The sequence below is a fragment of the Peromyscus leucopus genome, chromosome 12, assembly GCF_004664715.2.
Source record: "Peromyscus leucopus breed LL Stock chromosome 12, UCI_PerLeu_2.1, whole genome shotgun sequence".
NCBI classification, from domain to species: Eukaryota; Metazoa; Chordata; class Mammalia; order Rodentia; family Cricetidae; genus Peromyscus; species Peromyscus leucopus.
In genome coordinates, this window is record NC_051073.1 from 48,478,522 (window position 1) to 48,498,102 (window position 19,581).

A 19,581-nucleotide genomic window follows, 5' to 3' on the forward strand; every position below is an offset into this window, starting at 1 on the left:
GTCTCTCTGCCTCAGCCTTCCATTTCCCAGAATTCTCCTCTCTCCTTGTCCCACCTACTTCCTGCCTGGCCACTGGCCGATCAGTGTTTTATTTGACATACAGTCCATCCCACAGCACTTCCCCTTTTCTTTTTTTAAAAAGGAAGGTTTTAACTTTTACACATCTGCAAAGCCAGCTTGGTATATTTGGGAATTTGGGCGTAGCTTCTCTTACTACTTCCTGCTGGAGGGGGGCGCTGTATCTGTGGGGACACAAAGAAAATTTTAGGATCATGGAGCAGTCCGTGAGGCTGTATCGTCTGAGCCAGTTGCCTTGAAACAATTCTGGATGTTGGATCATCTGGGCCATGGTGTCATTGGAGACCTTTCAGGGGGGTCTTGGCTGGTCAAACCTGATGTATCTTAATCTGGAACAAATCCATAGCCTCTGGCTTTCTGTAGAAACAAAAGCAGAGCCTCCTTTCCAAAGCAACATATCCTTACATCCACATTTTGAAGTCAAGGTACCTTTAAAATATACATTTTGGCATAACTCAACAGCTTTTGTAATCAAATGTTTTTCTTCAGTTACAAATATCAAAGAGAACATAATCCAGATTCTCTGTGTGGTAGCCATCTTTATGTGGCTTATTTTTTATATTACCTTAAGCCTATTGCTTTAAACTGCAGCCTTTTAAGCCTGAAACGGCGCTGTGGCTGCTGGCTCCGCCCACTTCAGCTTCCCAACATGGTGGTGGTACGTTTTCCGCCAGCTCTGGGAGCCATCGTGGGTCTGTGCTTTTATCCAAGCAGTGTATAGCCCAGAAACCTCTTTTTGTTTTGTACTAGCAAAGGCTAAATCCACCACGCAGCTTAATGTGCCACTTGCAGAGGCCAAGCTTAATATGCCACTTGCAGAGGCCTCATTCCCGCCATACTGCAGGTCGAGCACACACGCCAGGAACCCGCCAGGAACTCAAACCGGCAGCTGCTGCTCATTTGAGAGAGACAATTAGGAGGCTGTTTTTAGCTCCATTTTAGAATCTTTTCTCAGGTTTTAGGTGGAAACTCTTGCCCTCTCGTTGGGCGCCATTTGTAGCTAGAGTTTCCTTGCCTTGCCCACAGTCAGGACAAATCTTTGTCACCCGCCAGTCCCACAGCCGCTCAGACCCAACCAAATAAACACAGAGACTTATATTGCTTACAAACTGTATGGCCGTGGCAGGCTTCTTGCTAACTGTTCTTATAGCTTAAATTAATCCATTTCCTTAAGTCTATACCTTGCCACGAGACTGGTGGCTTACCGACGTCTTCACATGCTGCTGGCCATGGCGGCAGCTGGCAGTGTCTCTCTGCCTCAGCCTTCCATTTCCCAGAATTCTCCTCTCTCCTTGTCCCACCTACTTCCTGCCTGGCCACTGGCCGATCAGTGTTTTATTTGACATACAGTCCATCCCACAGCAAAGGAACTAGACTTATTTGTCATTTTCTCTTCCCTCATTTCTTGGTATGCTCATCCTCACAGGAAGAGAGCTATACTACCTTCCACTGGAATCAGGGGTGCTACGGGATGCTCTGAATGTTCTAAGACTGCTGACTCCAAGACTTACATGTATCAATATTGTTCACTCTATTTCCTCAGAAGATGATAGTGAGACACCTCCAAAAACCTATACCAGTCGTGGTAGAAAGCCACAGAAGCATTGAGACACATTGGTGTCTATCCCTAAGTAATCTCCCAGTGTGTGGTCAGCTCCAGCTGCTGGCATGTGTTTTCTCCTGTAAAGGAAGCCTTGTGTCCAATCAGAATGCAGTTGTTTATCCCCCTATCATTTGTACCACTATTGCATCTATGAGCACCTCTTACCATGCAAGTCTTTATTGTAGTTAACAGATGGCCACCTGTTTTAATCAATTTAATCACTAGTCTGTCTATTTTGGGGGTTTTAATCATCTCCTAGATATAGATGGAAACATTGATTACGTAAAGATACATCTTTATATCTCTGGTACTGTCATCGTTTTGCCTTTGCCTGTCATTGTTAATCTATACTTAGTTATTTTTGTGATTAACTCAGTTTTAGATCTTTTTGACGTAGTGGGATTTCCCCTCTGAGCACCTTCTTATTTCTAGGAATTGAAAGCGCAAGGCTAGACTGCACCAGGTTCCAGAGAGGAGACATTAGATGCTCCCAGGTGAAGCCACTCTATTTTGTTATTCTATTGTTGGGTAGCCATAACTGAATAAGCCAGTATACCTCATTAAACCCATGCATCCCCATGAATAGAATAAATTTCCATCTTGCTCTAGCATTGTAGGTCAACAACACATACTCTAACTTTCTGGAATTTATATGCAGAGTGCCTATATGATTTATGGATGATTTAACTACTATATGTGAAGCATTTTAGTAAAACACAAATTTCTGTATTACTGCCATGTGAGCATCTATATTTATATCTAAACACAGAAGGTTCAATTTGGGATGTATTTCAGAAACATTTCAATATCTAATGATTTTTTGAAACTGTTTTTAATTACTCAGTATCATAGAATTCAAACAAAAACAACAAAATAAGCACATCAAAACATGTTTGACTTGAATAAAAATAGCAGGCAGCTGGAGAAACAGGCACACTTTGCAAAATAGGCTGTGTGAATCACACTTTACATATTTAGAATCGAGTAGCTCCAGCAATGCTGGCAGTTATTGGAGTAGCAATGGGAGAGAATTCATCTCAAAGGCTTGTTTTTATTAGACAAAAGGAAAAAGAGCCAGAAAACACATTTATCTATCTGTCTATCTATCTATCTATCTATCTATCTATCTATCTATCTATCTATCTATCTTTTGGCCAAGTTTTCTAGGAGAGTAAGACATTCACTTACTTCGTGCATGCCACATGTTCACCCAAGAGGCAACCAGCAACACTAAGATAGAACCATCTTCATCATGCCCAAGTTGGCTTGCAAACAGAATCTATGTTCTGTACATAAATACATTAGAGTTATGGAGAAATGCTATTTGACCAATAAATTGCTATAAATGAAAATAAGTAAAACATGTGAAGCTTTAATACCCATACAAGATATATAATAACTTACAGAAAAAGATAAGAATCTGGGGAAAGTTAATAACTACAAAGATCAAATGAGATATGTAGGTTTTAGATTGTGGATGGTGGTAGAAGTAGTCAAGTAATGAAGGAAAAAAATCAATGAGGGTGTTTGCTAAATAAATGCAGATGACATTGGTATGCATATTCATTAACATTTCTGACTAGAAGCTCCAGTGTTGAGGAAGAGAATATAGAATATAGAACAAGGAGAGTATTATGCTTCCTTTTATGCAAGCTGAGGATAAAATGACAGATATCACTGCTCTAAGTTGAAAATGAGAACAAGAATAGTATTATGGTTCCTTTCATGCAAGTGAGGAAAAAGTGACAGATATCACTGTTCTAAGTTGAAAATTATGTCAGTATAATAGGAAGTAAAATAATAATGTGGAGGCTTATTTATTTATTCTCTGTGATGTGACTGGTGATAGAGTCAAGCCCCAAAAAAACAAATGAACACACACACACAAAACAACCAACCAACCAACCAACCAAAAAAAACCCAAAAACATTTTCATGGTGAAACTGAGAAATAGTGAGTGAAGCTTAGGTTTGGTTCATAGTCGATCAGGACAGTTATGGGGCACAAGTAGGTACTATGGGTCACAAATGCATAAAGATACACCAAAGCAAGGTTATGGGTGAGCTTGGGGAATGGTTGCTGGAGAATCTAAAACTTGTAGGTGACAATGAGATAATCAGAGATCTGACTGAGTCAGAGATGAGTCTGCACTATGTCTCCATGGCTCAGTGCCACTTATATTAGGATGTCTGGTTTTGTGTCTTGCTGTAATACTTATCTATTAGTATCCTTGCTTGTTGCTACATGACAAATTACTCCCTCAAATTATCAACTTCAAAGAATACATATTTACTACTTCATCATAACTGTGGATTAGAAATTTGGGAGAAATTTAGTCAGCTTAATGTCTCATGAGGTTGACCCAGGATACCAGCCAGGGCTGTGGTCATCTGAAGGCTTGATTAAACTTTGGAGGTCTGCTTTACTCATTCACATGGCTATGGGCAAGAGGTCATAGTGCCTTGTCATGTGGCCTCCTATTTAATCTTGTCTGAATACTAGACAACTAGACACTAGCTTTCTAAATTGATTTATCTGCAAAAAAACATGTGTTTTGATATAGGAAATCATGTTCTAGTATCTGCATTTCCTGTAGCCCATAGGCAAGGAGAGGAGGATTGGGCTTCACTCTTACAAGAGAGAGGTGTGAAAGAATTTGTGGAAATATTCTAAAGCAGTACAGACTGAGAAATATATATTATGTCACCTGAGAGAATTTGACTATTGGCTAAGGCTTCTTAGAAGATATGTATCAGTTGAGTTTCTAAGAGAGAATTGTTCATAGAGGTTTGATAATGTGACTATTTATACAGATACATTCAATATACATAAAAGCCATAGAAATCCCATAAATAACAGATTTGTAGTATATTACCACAGGTTAATAGCAATCAGGTTGGTATCATCTGAAAGGGTTGTAAAATAGAGCAGTTCCAGGAACCTGTAAGAAATCCTGCAAACATACTTGCTGTTGGTTGATGGATGAAGCTAGGTCATGTTTTATCACCAGAAAGGGATGTGGAAATAAATATTTAAAAAGAAGACCCTTACTTCCCTCTTGTCTTAGTTACTGTTCTATGGTTGGGAAGAGACACCATGACCAAGCCAACTTATAAAAGAAAACATTTAACTGGGAGCCTGTTTACAATTCCAGAGGGTGAGTCCATTACCATCAGGGCAGGAACATGACAGAAGGGAGGCAGGCATGGTGCTAGAGCAGTAGCTGAGAGTTTACATCTTATCTACAAGTTGGAGGCAAAGAGAGTAAGACTGGGCCTGGCACGAGCTTTTGAAACCTCAAAGCTCATTCCCAGTGACACACCTTCTCCTAGGAGACCACACCTCCAAATCCTTCCCAAAACTGTTCCACCAACTAGAGACCTGACATTCAAATATACGAACCTATTGGGGCTGTTCTTATTCACACCACCACATTCTTCTCTTTCCTTCTCATTTCCTGCTCAGGTTTCTCTTTAGCCAATCATAACTGACAGCTGAAGTTGAAAGGAGATCATTGGTGTAGTCGGACATTTCTCTCCCACTTGCCAGTTCCCAATTAACCAGAGGCTTAATATTACTTATACATGTTCAGCCAATAGCTCAGCCTTGTTACTAGCTAACTCTTACATTTGCATTAACCCATAATTTTTACTTATGTTAAGACATGTGGCTTGGTACCTTTTCTCAGTATGACATTCTCATCTTGCTTTTCTGTGTTTGCCGGTGACTCTCTGACTCTGTTTGTCCTCTTCCCAGAATTCTCCTAGTCTTGTTCTTGTGCTCAATCTCTTCCTGCCCAGTTTCTGACCAACCAGCTTTTTATTAGCCAATGAGACTAATATGTATTCATGGTGTAAAAAAGAATTGTTTCACAGCACATTGGTGTAATCCACCAACCATGTGATTAAATGTCAGGATGGAAAGGAAAGGAGGGAAGACCTGAGGGTCAGATAGAGGATCTCTTCTCCAAGATGAGACCTGAGCTTGTTTTTGAGGGGTGAGTCAGAAGCAATAAAGTGAAAAGTAAGACTAAGCCAATGGGCCCGATGATATACTTCAGTGCTTCTGCTGTGCAGAGCATGTGCGAGATGAACCTGCAACAAATCATCACCTAAAAGAAAAAAAAATATGGACTAAGAAAAATGGCTAACAATTATTTATCTACCCAAAGAGAATTTATGTAATGTATTAGAGTTTAAATATTGTGGATGCTGGTATGAGTGGAGCCATGTTGAAGAGGTCCTGAAAAACACAGGAGTTTAACTTAAAAGAATTAATGCTTATAAAAAACAAATGTGCTGAAGGAGTGTGTGTTGGTTTAAAAGAAAATGGCCCCCAAAGGGATGGCACCACTTGGAGGTGTGTGGCTTTGTCAGAGTGTGAGTGGCCTTGTTGGAGGTAGTGTGGAGGTGGGATTTAAGGTTGTATATATGCCTAAGCCATACCCAGTGCCTCAATTCACTTCCTGTTGCCTGCTGATCAAGATGTAGAACTCTCAGTTCCTCCTTCAGCACCATGTCTGCCTGCATGCCACCTGCTTCCTGCCATGATGATAATAGACTGAACCTCTGAAACTGTAAGCTGCCACCTCAATTAAATGTTTTTCCTTTATAAGAGTTGCCATGGTAAAAGTATCTCTTCACAGCAATAGAAACTCTAACTAAGACAGAGTGGAAGTGGGATGTGAAAAATGGAACAGGCTGGCATGTGGTTAGATATCAAGATCAAATAAAACATTTTAATAAAAAGTCACTTTGGGGGCCAGGGAAGCAGGAAGACTAACTGCAGATCCTTATTTCGTCTTCTTCTCTTCTATCTGTTTCCCCAGTCTCAAACCCCCAGCTCCATAGAAGACCACCTGTAGCAGCCTCCCCTCCCCTCCCCCCATCTTTAGTGGATCACACAGATCTTCCTCTCCAAACTTCCTTACTCCCAGCCATCATTTTATCTCAGCCCCCAACTCTAGCAGCTATTCTCTGGGAATGCACAGGCCACTCCTGCCAGTGAAGCATGCAGGCTGTCTGCAGATCTTCACCTCTCCTTCCTCTCCTCCAAATCCAATCCCCCAGTCTCACCCCACCCCCACAGCAAACCACCTCTTGTGGCTTCTTCCTCCTCTCTGGCCCCATCTTCAATGGATGAAATAGATCTCCTCCAATATTCTTTCCCTTCACTCACCCCTTTATCTCAGCCCCAACTCCAGCAGTCATTCTCTGGAAACTTGCAGGCCACACATTTTAGGGAAGTAGGTAGCCTCTGAAGATCTTCATGTCTACCCCATTTTCTCTAAATCCAATCCTCGAGTTTCCCCACAGCTCTGTAATAGACCATCTTCTCTGAGATCCCCTTTCTTTCTGCCCTGATCTCCAGTGGATCACACAGACCTCCTCCAACTTTCCTCCTCACTTATTCAGCTATTCCAGCTAAGATGTCTAGTAGGATTTCTCTGGGAATCCTCCAGCCAAGCCTTCCAAAGAAGCGAGTAGACCAGTGAAGTTGGTAGTGAGCTTCAGATCTTCCCTCTTCCTCTTCTCTGTTATCCAACCCCCAAAGCTTCTACTCAGCTCTGTAGCAGACCACCTGTTGTGGCCTCTCCTCACTCTCTGTACCCCCATTCCCAGGGGATGAAGCAGATTCTGGTGGAACACCCTGGTTTCTTCCCTCCTGTGGACCTCCTTGGTCACCCTGAGCCCAACCCCATTCCTAAGTGTTCAGCTTCCAATACTTAGAAACACCTTTTATCTGGAAGCCTCAGTTCCAGGGTATAGTTCTGTATCAGGGTCCCAGAAAAAGTTCTATACCAGGCAACACACAGCCTCCATACCCTCCTAAGGACCAGAAAGGACAATAGATTCCAAGAAACAAAATACTCACCAAACAAAGACAATACCAGATATCAGCACCTAGAATTATATTCTTCTCATTTCTATTGCTTTTGAAAGTTTTTTTGGGTATAGCACTCTGAACTGGCATCTATTGTCCCTTAGAGTCTATAGAATATTTGTCCAGACACTTGTGGATTTTAGAGTCTCCATGGAGAACTCAGGTGTAATTCTAATGAAGAAAGAAATTGAAGAAGCTATCAGAAGGTGGAAAGATCACCCACACTCATGGATCAGAGGATTAATAGAGTAAAAATGGTCATTCTACCAAAAGCAATCTACAGCTTCATTGCAATTTCCATCAAAATTCAAACACAGTTCTTCACAGACCTTGAAAGAACACTACTCAACTTCATATGAAAAAACAAAAAAAACCCATGGTGACTAAAACAATTCTGAATAATAAAAGAACTGTGGTAAGTATTACTATGCCCAATTTCAAGTTGTACTATAAAACTATAGTATTATAAACAACATAGTATTGGCACATAAATAGATAAGTTAATCAATGGAATCAAATTGAAGAGTCAGACATATATCCATATACCTATCAAACTTGACTTTTTTGCACATATCCTTTTTTTTGTTTTTTGGTTTTTCAAGACAGGGTTTCTCTGTGTAGCTTTGTGCCTTTCCTGGGAACTCATTCTGTATCACAGGCTGGCCTTGAACTCACAGAGATCTTCCTGGCTCTGCCTCCCAAGTGCTGGGATTAAAGGCGTGTGCACCACCACCTGGCAGCCAAACCTGATTTTTTGATAAAGAATCCTGAAATACATACTGGGAAAATAGTATCTTCAACAAATGGAGCTGGTCAAACTTCATGTAGAAGAATCCAAATAGATCCATACATCTCACCCTGTACAAAACACAGCTCCAAATGGTTCAATAACCTCAGCATAAAACCAGATACACTGAACCTGATAGAAGAGAAAGTGGAGAGTAACCTTGAACCCATCAGTACAGGTGAAGACTTTCTGAACAGAGCACCAATAGCACAAACACTAAGATCAACAATTAATAAATGGGACCTCATGAAATTGAAAAGCTTCTCTATGGCAAAGGCATCATTCAAACAAAGCAGTGGCCTACAGAACGGTAAAGTTTTTTTTAAACCAACTGTGCATAGCCCTCAATAGAGGACTAATACCCAAAATACATAAAGAATTAAAAAAACCTATATATCAAGAAAACAAATAAACCAATTAAAAAATGGGATACTGACCTGAAGAGAATTCTCAAAAGAGGAAACTCAAGTGGCTGAGAAACACTTAAAGAAATGGTCAACATTCTTATTGATCAGGGAAAAGCAATCAGAATGGCTAAGATAAATTAAATAAATGACATCTCATGCTGAAGAGGATGTTGGGTAAGATGAACAGTCATCTATTTCTGGTAGGACTGCAAATTGGTACAGCTACTATGAAAATCAGTGTGGTGGTTCCTCAGAAAGATGAGAATCAATGTATCTCAATATTCAGCTATGCTGCCACTCTTGGGAATATCCCCAAAGGATGCTTCATCCTACTGCAGAGATACTTGATCAACTATGTTCACTGCTGCTCTATACATAATAGCCAGCAATTGGAACCAACCTAGATGCCCCTCAACAGATGAATGGATACAGAAAATGTACAATGGATTATCACTTAGATGCTAAAAAAATGAAATCATGAAATTTTCAGGTAATGGATGGAACTAGAAAAAGTCATCCTGAGTGAGGTTTTCACTTATATGTGGATATTAACTGTTAGTTCTAGGATAACCAAGCTACAATCCATTGAACTACAGATATTAGGTATAGAGTAAGGGACTAAGTCGGGCAGTAGAAGATCATCATCCCTAGAAAAGGGAACTATAATAGATAGTTATGGATGGATAGATGGTATTGTAACTGGAAGATCAATTTTGGAGGGGAAAGAAAGGGGGAGGATAAGGGAGGAAATAGGGAGACAGAGTCCCAACTTGATATCTCTAATCACCAAAATGAAGCTTCCAGAACTGGGATTGGGTTTCATCTAATTGAGTTGTTGGCCAAAGGGGTCTCTTGGGAATCCCCAAATAATCCATGCTGTTTTGAAGATTATAGGCTGCTCTCCACAAACTGACAGCAAGGCCACAGTTGCTGAAGACAACACCCACTCAACTCATTTAACATGGAGAATTTGAGCTGGCACTTACATGGAGCCTTCACAACTACATTCTAGCGTTTTTGGTACAGGAAGGTACTCTGCATGATACCAAAGGAGAAACATAAGCACCAAGTCAGCCACAAACCTACTGATCTACAATAGTGTCCTGCCTGGAAGATATGCTAGGGCAATGGTGGTATAAAGCCTGTGGGAGTAACCAGCTCATATGTGATTTGACTTAAGACCCACTCCATGAGATGGAACCAATACCCAACACTGTTGAGTAACCAAGAACTTGAGATTAGTTAACCCAAGGACCAAGGGTAAAAATGAACACTGCCAGGCAGTGATGGTACTCACCCTTAATCCCAGTACTCAGGAGGCAGAAGCAGGCAGATCTCTGAGTTCAAAGCCAGCCTGGTCTACAGAGTGATTTTCAGGATAGCCATGGAGAAACTTCATCTCAAAAAACCAAAATAACAAAACACAAAATACTACTGTTTTTTTTTTTAAAAAAAAAAAAAACAACCAACCAACCAACCAACCAACCAACAAAAACCCCCGCAGACCCACAGCAATAAAATGACTCCTAATGACATTCATAGATCAGTGCCTTGTTCAGCCATCATTACAGAAGCTTTCTCCTGGTGCAGATAAGAACAAATACAGAGACTTACAGGCAGACCTTGGAATACTCAGCCCTAAATCTAATGTTGGTCCACCAAATTTCTACCCACAGGGATCAGGGAAACTTGGGAAGAGGAGGTGGAAAGAGTGTAAGAGCTAGAGGCAATGGAGGGCACCAAGAAAATAAGACCCTCGCCGGGCGGTGGTGGCGCACGCCTTTAATCCCAGCACTCGGGAGGCAGAGCCAGGCGGATCTCTGTGAGTTCGAGGCCAGCCTGGACTACCAAGTGAGTCCCAGGAAAGGCGCAAAGCTACACAGAGAAACCCTGTCTCGAAAAACCAAAGAAAGAAAAAAAGAAAATAAGACCCTCTAAATCAAAGGGATTCATGCACATATGAACCCACGGAGACTGAGGCAGCATGCACAGGGCCTGCATGGGTCTGCACCATATGGGGTCCTAGAGCTGAAAGGAGAAATGGACACATGCCCTTATCCTTAACCTAGAAGCTATCTCCAGTTGATAAGCACTTGCAAAAATGAAATAAAAATTTAGTTTCCTCTGAGGGAGTCTCACTGGGGAAACAAATTACACATAAGGGTAGGCTGCATGCCCAGGAGTAGATGGCCAACAGAAAATGAACTCAATGGCATCTTTGGAGGTTCCTTGTCTCATAATGTTATGTCAGGGCTTTCCCTTTTATTACTATTTTTTGATCTTATTTTATTTCATTTTTTTTTTTTTTTGAGCTGAGGACCGAACAAGGAAGTTTATTTCATTTATACATGCATTTTTCTCTGTTTTTATCCTACAGGTCCTTTGTTATGGCTTCCAGGTTAGTTTTCTTTCTGGGATTTTTTTAGTGTGCAAGTGAGTGTGTCTCTGCATGCATATACGTTTCTTGTCCCTTTTCTTAGGCTCTTTTCCTTTTGATTGTTTTGTCCCATTCTGATTTGTTATGTTTTGTTTTAGCTCATTATATTTTATCATATCCCTTAGAAGCCTATTTGTTTTCTAATGAGAGACAGAAAGGGGGTGGATCTTGATGGGAAGCAAGGTGGGCAGGAACTGGGAGGAGTAGAGGGAGGGGAAACTGTAATCAGGATATATTATGCAAGAAAAAAAACTATTTTCAATAAAAGGAAAAAATTGCAAGTAAGAAAAAATGTAATGATAAGTCAGAACCATTTCCCCCTCCAAAATTACTTTTAAATAAAAATAAATGTTGAATTTTGTTCAGAGACTTGCTAATAACCTATAGAAACAGTCATGTGGCTTTTTTCTTTTAAGTTATCAATATGTTGAATTAAATTCTATATTTTTGTGTTGTAAGACAACCATTATAACTTGAATAAGTTTAAATTTTATTATATTTTTATTTTAATATAAAATTTCCTTCTACTTGTTAACAATTATTTCCAATATTACATATTACTCTTCCAAACCAAAAAAAAAAAAAATCACAGATAAATAAACTTTTAGGCACAAGAAATTGTTGTAGAACATTATTTTAAGATGTGTTACATTTGTTTATACTGTGGAATATTTGTTTTAATGATGCAAAGATGTGTTGCATTTCTTTATGTTGCATTTGTTTAACTCTGTGAAGCTGTGTTACTTTCCTGTCTAAAACAACTGATTGGTCTAATAAAGAGCTGAATGGTCAATAGCAAGGCAGGAGGAAGGATAGGTGGAACTGGCAGGCAGAGAGACTAAAGACAAGAAGAGCAAGAGAGATCAAGGAGCAAGAAAAGAAGAGGCCTAGCCAGCCAGCCACACAGCCAGCCACAGAGTAAGAGTAAAAGTAAGATTACAGAAGTAAGAAAAGGTACTCAGAGGAATGAAATCTAGCAGATGAATGTGCTTCATTTTGAAGAATTTGAAAATTTGAAATATGTGCACCACACAATTTATACCTATTCAAGATTTCAATGGACAACAGCTCTGACTTCTGAAAAGGCTGATTCTGTAATGATGTATTTGCTGGAAGTTATGGCTGTCATGGGTATACCTATACAAATTAAGACTTACAATGTTCTAACATATGTCTCTGGTAAAATGAAACAGCTTTTTGCTTATTGCAATATAAAACATATTACAGGCCAAGCAGTCATAGAAAGATCAAATTGAACTCTAAAGGATATGCTGACTAAACAGAAAGGGGTAACAACCCCCTGCCAGGAATAGATTACCTAATGCTTTATTAACTTAGAATTTCCTCAATGCTAATAAGAAAGGAACAACAGCTGTGGAGAGACATTGGATAATTGAAAAAAACTACAGAATTGAATCAGCCTGTATACTTTAAAGATGTGCTGACCTCAGAATGGAAACCAGGATATGTGTTACGTTGGGGATGAGGCTTTGTTCTTGTTTCCATGGGAGAAGGAAAGCTTCTTTGATTTGAATGCCATTAAAATTGATAAAGGTTTGATTGGAACAAGAGAGATCTCTTAATTAGAAGAGGTAATAGTTGATTAACCAGCATGACCATCCAATTTAAACTAATTTATACCATTAACACATGACTTTTCTTTAATCAGATATAACTTGCCAGAAGGGAACCTCCCCAAAGTTACTCTTGGGGAAAGGTTTTTGTTTTTTGTCTTTTAGGAAAATGAAGGCTAAGGAATTTGAATAACACTGGACAAATGAGACATCTGATAGTTTTCAGTTGGTAATACAAGTTAAGATAGAAAGTGAATTAGGTACATTTTGGATTTACCAAAATGGGATGATAGATAATGGAGTATTTTCTCTGAATTTGTCAAATGTTTATGGACTGGACATTGTTAATGTAATTCTTGACTATATATATATATTGTGTATAGTAATTGTACTTATTGTACATAGTTTTTCTTATATTAGTTATATAATCTTCTATAGATGAATTGCTAAATGGTCTTATTAAATAAAAAACCTGGAGCCAGATATCAGGGTTAAAACCTGAGAGATCAGAGGAATAGGAAAATCCATAAGCTAACCTCACTTTACCAACTCTCAACTTCCAAAAGAGAGCTACTTCCTGTATACCCACACCGATATGACTTTCTATTCTGCTATCTCATTTGTTCTCTCTGTCCAGCTACATAACTTCCTTTTCCTGCCCAGCTTTGTCACTTTCTGTCTGTCTGTACAGACATATAAGCCTTTATGGTTAATTAGTGTTAGAATTTAAGGCATGTGCCACCATGCCTGGCTTTGTTCCCAGTGTGGTTTTGAACTCACAGAGATCCAGACAGATCTCTGCCTCCTAAATGATAGGATTAAAGGTGTGTGCTACCATTGCCTGACTTCTATGTTTAATATAGTGGCTGGCTTTTTCCTCCTTCAGATAAACTTTATTGGGTTGCACAAATAAATTATCACCACAATCTTCTTTTATTATTTTAGACAAAAAGGGGGAAATGTGGTGATACATTTTGTATACCCTAATAAAATTTACCTGAAGATCAAAGAACAGAACAAGCCACTACATTAAACATAGAGGCCAGACAGTGGTGGCATACACCTTCAATCCTAGCACTCGGGAGGTAGAGATCCATTTGGATCTCGATGAGTTCAAAGCCATGCTGGATTACATGAGGTTAACTCAGTCAAGGAGAGAAACAGAGTCAGACAGTGGTGGTGGCACATACCTTTAATCCCAGTACTTGGGAGTCACATGCCTTTAATCACAGCACTCGGAAGGTTAGACAGGAAGTGACATGACTGGGTGGAGAAAGCTATATAAGGTGCAAGGAGACAGGAACTAAAGTCTTTTGGCTGAGGAAAGTTGATCAGTTGTTAAGGCTGAGGAGTCCTAGAGGTAAGAGGCTTGTTCCTTTGTCTCTCTGATCTTTCAGTATTCATCCCAATATCAGGCTCCAGGTTTTTTTTTTTTTTTTTTTTTTTTTTTTTTTTTTTTTTTTTTTTTTTTTAAGCAAAAGACCATTTAGAAATTCGTGTTACAGAGGCCAAAGGTAGATGGGGTAATTTAAGTTAAAAAGCTGGCAAGAAACAAGCCAAGCTAAGGCTGGGCATTTATAAATAATAATAAGACTCGATGTATTTTATTTTGGGAGCTGGGTGGTGGCTCTCCAAAAGAGCAGAGAGCAAAAAGTCCCCAAAGAGCAAAGAGTAAAAACAACAACAACAAGAAATACTAGATACAAAAATGATGAAATTAACAACACTTTGAATTTATTGGAATGTGACATCTACATTTCTTGATTCAAGGTTTCTACAATTTGTCAGAATTATAAGCAAAGGTATAATTATAAATATTTTAATCTAGAAAAATTATCCTGCATTGAAGTATGAATATAGGAAAGAACAAAATGTTATGAAAGTAACAATCAGGCCAAATTAGCCATCTGCTTGCTCTGCAGAGCTGTCCTTTGAATGGTGTCAACAGGGATGGAAGCTTTGACGTGGATACAGCTATTTTCCAAAAATATCCATCTATGATTTGGAAACTTAGGAAACTCTTGAAAATTTCACATCCTTGTTTGATTTGCAACAAAGGGAAATTATTATATGTCCTACACATCTCAGAGATTGCAATGAAAATAAAATATATGTGATAAAACACTGGCATTATGCCATAGTTTAGGGAAAAATAAAACTGTAATACATATTAAGATGGATAGTGCCTGAATCGTGGCCACTCATTTGGTGCACCCTGATTCACTATCATCATGGAAATTTAGAGGGGAAATTTACAATAAATAAATAATGATAGCTATTGCAGAACAGAATATGTGAGTGGTATGTGACTGATTATGCTTGGTGACATTTTCATATAACATTTTATAGTTAACTATGCTTTAGAAAGTGTAATGTCATCATAAATCTAACTGGAATTCCACACATCCACAACACAGAAATACAGTGAGTACTTGTTAAGTTAGAAGGAAGATAAGTTTACTTTCTGAGGGTTTTTACTCTAAATTGTAGGTTCTTGGCAGTTACTTTGAAAATTAGTAGTGTAGATACTGTGACTCTTGAGGAACACTTAAAAAAAACTCTGAAAAATGTTATTAAGGCAGTAGTACTCAAATTAACTATGCTTTTGAGAGTTTGGAAATTGTAAGTTTTAGCATATGGATAGAGAATAAAAATATGTGCCGGGCAGTGGTGGTGGTGGTGGTGGTGGTGGTGGTGGTGGTGGTGGTGGTGCACACCTTTAATCCCAGCACTCAGGAGGCAGAGCCAGGTGAATCTCTGTGATTTCGAGACCAGTCTGGGCTACCAAGTGAGTTCCAGGAAAGGCGCAAAGCTACATAGAGAAACCCTGTCTTGAAAAACAAAAAACAAAGAAACAAACAAACAAAAAAAATGTTTCCCACACTAATGACTATAGGCTAGTGGATTTTCCTGACATAAGTAAATGACTAATTTACCATGGCAGTAAGTGCTACAAGGTGTTTATAGACCACCAAGAGAACACAGGAATGGCAGACTTGGCCATGTCTGATTGGTTCTCCTGGCATTACCTCCATGATTCATATGCCTTTAATAGAAAACAAGCGCACAAGACAGGGTATACAGCATTGTTATAACCAGGAAGTAACCACAGCCAACATCTCCTTGATAACTTTCTTTTATTTTAAAACGTAAAGCATTAAATTTATCTCATTGACCATTTTGTGACTCTGGGAAACCATAGAAGAAAGGGGAGAGGCTAGAGTATAGAGAAACCTAAGGTCATAGAGTTTTCACAATAACCAATATGAAATACTGAGTGATTCCACATGATTTCGTTATAAAAAATTAGAGACGGAAGAGGAAAATGGATCTGAAGTAGTCCTGTTCCATGCTTTCTGAGGCACAGTAAATCCAATGGACTCCACATCCTTGTAGTGACTCTTTTCAAATTGGTCCTGTGTTGCTGTTTTCTTCCCAGAAAAAGAGGGTACACAGGTGGGAAATGGGTGTGTAGCAAGAACTCATGATTCAGCCTCATTGAATCAAATGGAATAGGAAAGTATAAAAGATTCAGAGGATTGGACAAAGGTGTAGATAAATTTCTAACCAGTCTTATTAAATAAGAAACACAGAGCCAAATACAGGGGTGAAAGCTGTAGAGATCACGGAAATAGGACTAGCCACAGCTAACCTTAGCTCACCACACTGCAGTAGCTTATCAAGAGAACCGGTTTCTTCCTGTCTAACCTGCACCTTTATTGCCTTGCTGTTCTGACTTCTCATTGGCTCTAAGCCCAGCCACCTCACTTCCTCCTCACTGCCTGTCTATACAGACCTCCAAGTCTCTATGGTTGGTACTGGGATTAAAGGTGTGTGTCACCATGCTTGGCTGTGTCCTTGAACGCATAGAGACTCTGCCTGCCATGTGATCGGATTAAGGGTGTGTGCTACCACCGCCTGACTTTTATTTATGGCTGGCTATCTATGGCCTCTGATCTCCAGGCAAGCTTGATTTATTAACATACAAATAAAAATATCACCACACAAAGCATCACTGCTAAAGGTAAAGGGAGGCAAAAGAAAAGTCTTGGGACTCATTAGCCAAGTGTTAGGACCTCATCCTACCCTAGCACTCATTAATCAAAATTACAAATGGCTTACCCCAAAGTTCGGGGAATTAATAAAGCTAATGTGTGTATATACACGTAAGTGAAATGTGCATACATACATATAGTATGACCACAAGTGATCTAGCCCATGGGGAAACTTATGGAAATCAAAAAGAAGAGAAACAGAGGAAACATCCCCATAGCTAAAGGAACGAACAATGCTGTTGTTTAAACACTCTCCCAGCAGCAGTCAGAGGAAGGTCATCTGAGTCTCTGCCTGATTACCCCAGCCTCACTCCTCCCTCAGGCCTCATCCCATTCTGGGCTTAGGTTTCCCTGCAAATCACGGTAATTGGGAATCAGTTCGCACAGCTGTGAACCAGGCTTCCCAGACACAGAGGGAACAAATTTGAAGCTGAGCCTCTCCGCTGGAGAGAGAAAGGAAGTGACTTGTTTATGTGCCTTGTCATCACTCTTCCCAAGAGGCACCAGCTCCACGTTTATGTTTCATTAAAGAGACAGCGACATTTTGATTTTAAAGAGAGAAAATTGGCCTATGGTTATGAGACGACTTGAATCCAATGCTAAGTCACAAATCACGAACTGTTAACAGTGTGAGGGAGCTAAGGTTGTAACACGATTTCCTCATTTTCCAGGTGCATGCCTTTTGAACTAACAGATGTTAAATGATCATCCAAGTTTGTTAGTGATAGCCTCTAGGCTAGAATCACTAGTTCGGGTTACCACTTCTGTAACTATTCTCCCAGTCTTTGGAATAAATATCCCTGAGATCCTGGGGCTGACCAATTGTAGCAATCTCTCTCTCTCTCTCTCTTCTCTCTCTCTCTCTCTCTCTCTCTCTCTCCCCATTCCATGATATATGTTCTGTGCCACACTGAACTCTATCATGTGACTGGTCCTTTCTGTTCTTTCATCCTTGGTCCTGTTCTCACCCAGGTCATATTTTGACAAACTATAGAAGTTACCACTAAATTTACTAAATTTAGCTTTCTTTTCCGCCTTTTACTCTATTTGTTGTGCCCAGATTGTGACCCCCAGAGAGACCACCAAAGACGAGCATGCTGGAATGCAAAAGCAAGGTTTAATTCTGGATATCCAAAAGCAATACAAGCCTAGGCAGGGACTTCGTCCAATACATCCAATGCAGTGGAGGCTTGAGGAAGTGCCCACCTCTCTGCAAGCTCAGCTTTTAAAGGGAAAAGTCACAAGGTTACATCATTTAGGGGTGCTAGTACAGGTACAATTCTGATTGGCTCGCTTCTAGGGACTTCTAGAAATTACTTCTAAGGGAGTGGTTGTCCGCCACCATTTCTCATTGACTGCCCTCAGGTGGGGGCATTTCTGTGGTCAGTTGCTCTGGAAATCAGGGAGAGGACATTCCATAGTCCTGGTTTCTGGAATCTGAACTGACTGGTTTCAGTAACTAATGGCCTATTCCCAAAAGGAGAAATCTTAGGCCTTAATTTTAGGGTGAAAGCATTTTGATCTTATTTCTCAGATGGCTCATTTTGGTCTCACATATTTACCTGCCCCCTCCAGTAACTAGCCCATTATACTAGCCCAAACCATTTGTTCCTAAGAAAAAAATTATGTGGGAAGTCACAAAACCTATTATTCTACTCTCTGATTAAAATACTTACAGCTACTCATAAATCTACACCTATTGGTTACAGGGTAATCTATCAAGATAGGCAGAACCCAGAGCTTAATTTACTGGTGCATTTGTATAGTGGTCTAGGGTGGCAGATGGTGCTCAGTGTTCTAGAAGGTCAAGGGACACAGATCCTCTTTATCTTTTAGATCTGACATCCCTAAGAGACTATCTTTGTTCACATATTCGAAGCTAGTTTATGTTATCATTGCTAGGATTCTGCCCTCACTCTGGCACATGTGCAGCTTGGGGTCTTGAGTCTTATGTCATCAGGGGCGCTGGAGGCTACGTACATGCCTTAAAAAGCTGGACATGGACCCCCGCCCTCTCTCTGTGCTCTCTCTCTGCTCTCTGCTCCCTGCTCTGCTCTGCTCTGCTCTGCTTCCTCCCCTCAGGCCTGGTTCACCTCTCTCCTATCTCCTCCTTCCTTCCAATAAAGCTCTCTGTAACTCTAGTAGTCGTGGCCATGGCTCATGAATTTTCGGTCTGTAATCAGTGCCACCACAGTGCTGTTTACCTATTAACCATAAGTAATATTCAGTTCACTGAAAGAAGAGAGAGCAGAAGGCTAGCACATTATTTATTTATACTTAAAGGATGGGCCCCAGCATTGTACATATTCCTTGTGTCCATTCTCTTAGCTAAGGATTGACCCTAGGGTCATTCCTGGATAAAAGAGTGCTGTGCCCTGCCTGGCATGTCAAACAGTCCTTAATAGGGGAGTAAGGACTAAGAAATAATAGAAAAAATAGAAACATAGATATAAAATAAAAAAACAGAGACACAGAATAGCTTCAGGAGGACTCTGAGTCAATACCACAGCAGCACTGAGTTTATTTCTCAGGACCTTTTTATACCCAAAGCAAGGGGGTCAAAAGACCTCCTCTTCTCAAGGACATCATTGTTCAAGGTACAAACAAGTGTAAACACCTCCTCAATTCTCAAGACACCGGGTAACATCCTGTTATCTGGTTTTGAGGAGTAACCATGACTTGGGCCAAACATCCTGTTATCCAGCCTTGAGGAATAAAGACAAGCTTAAACTCTCTGACCTTGAGTCAAGGTGGAAA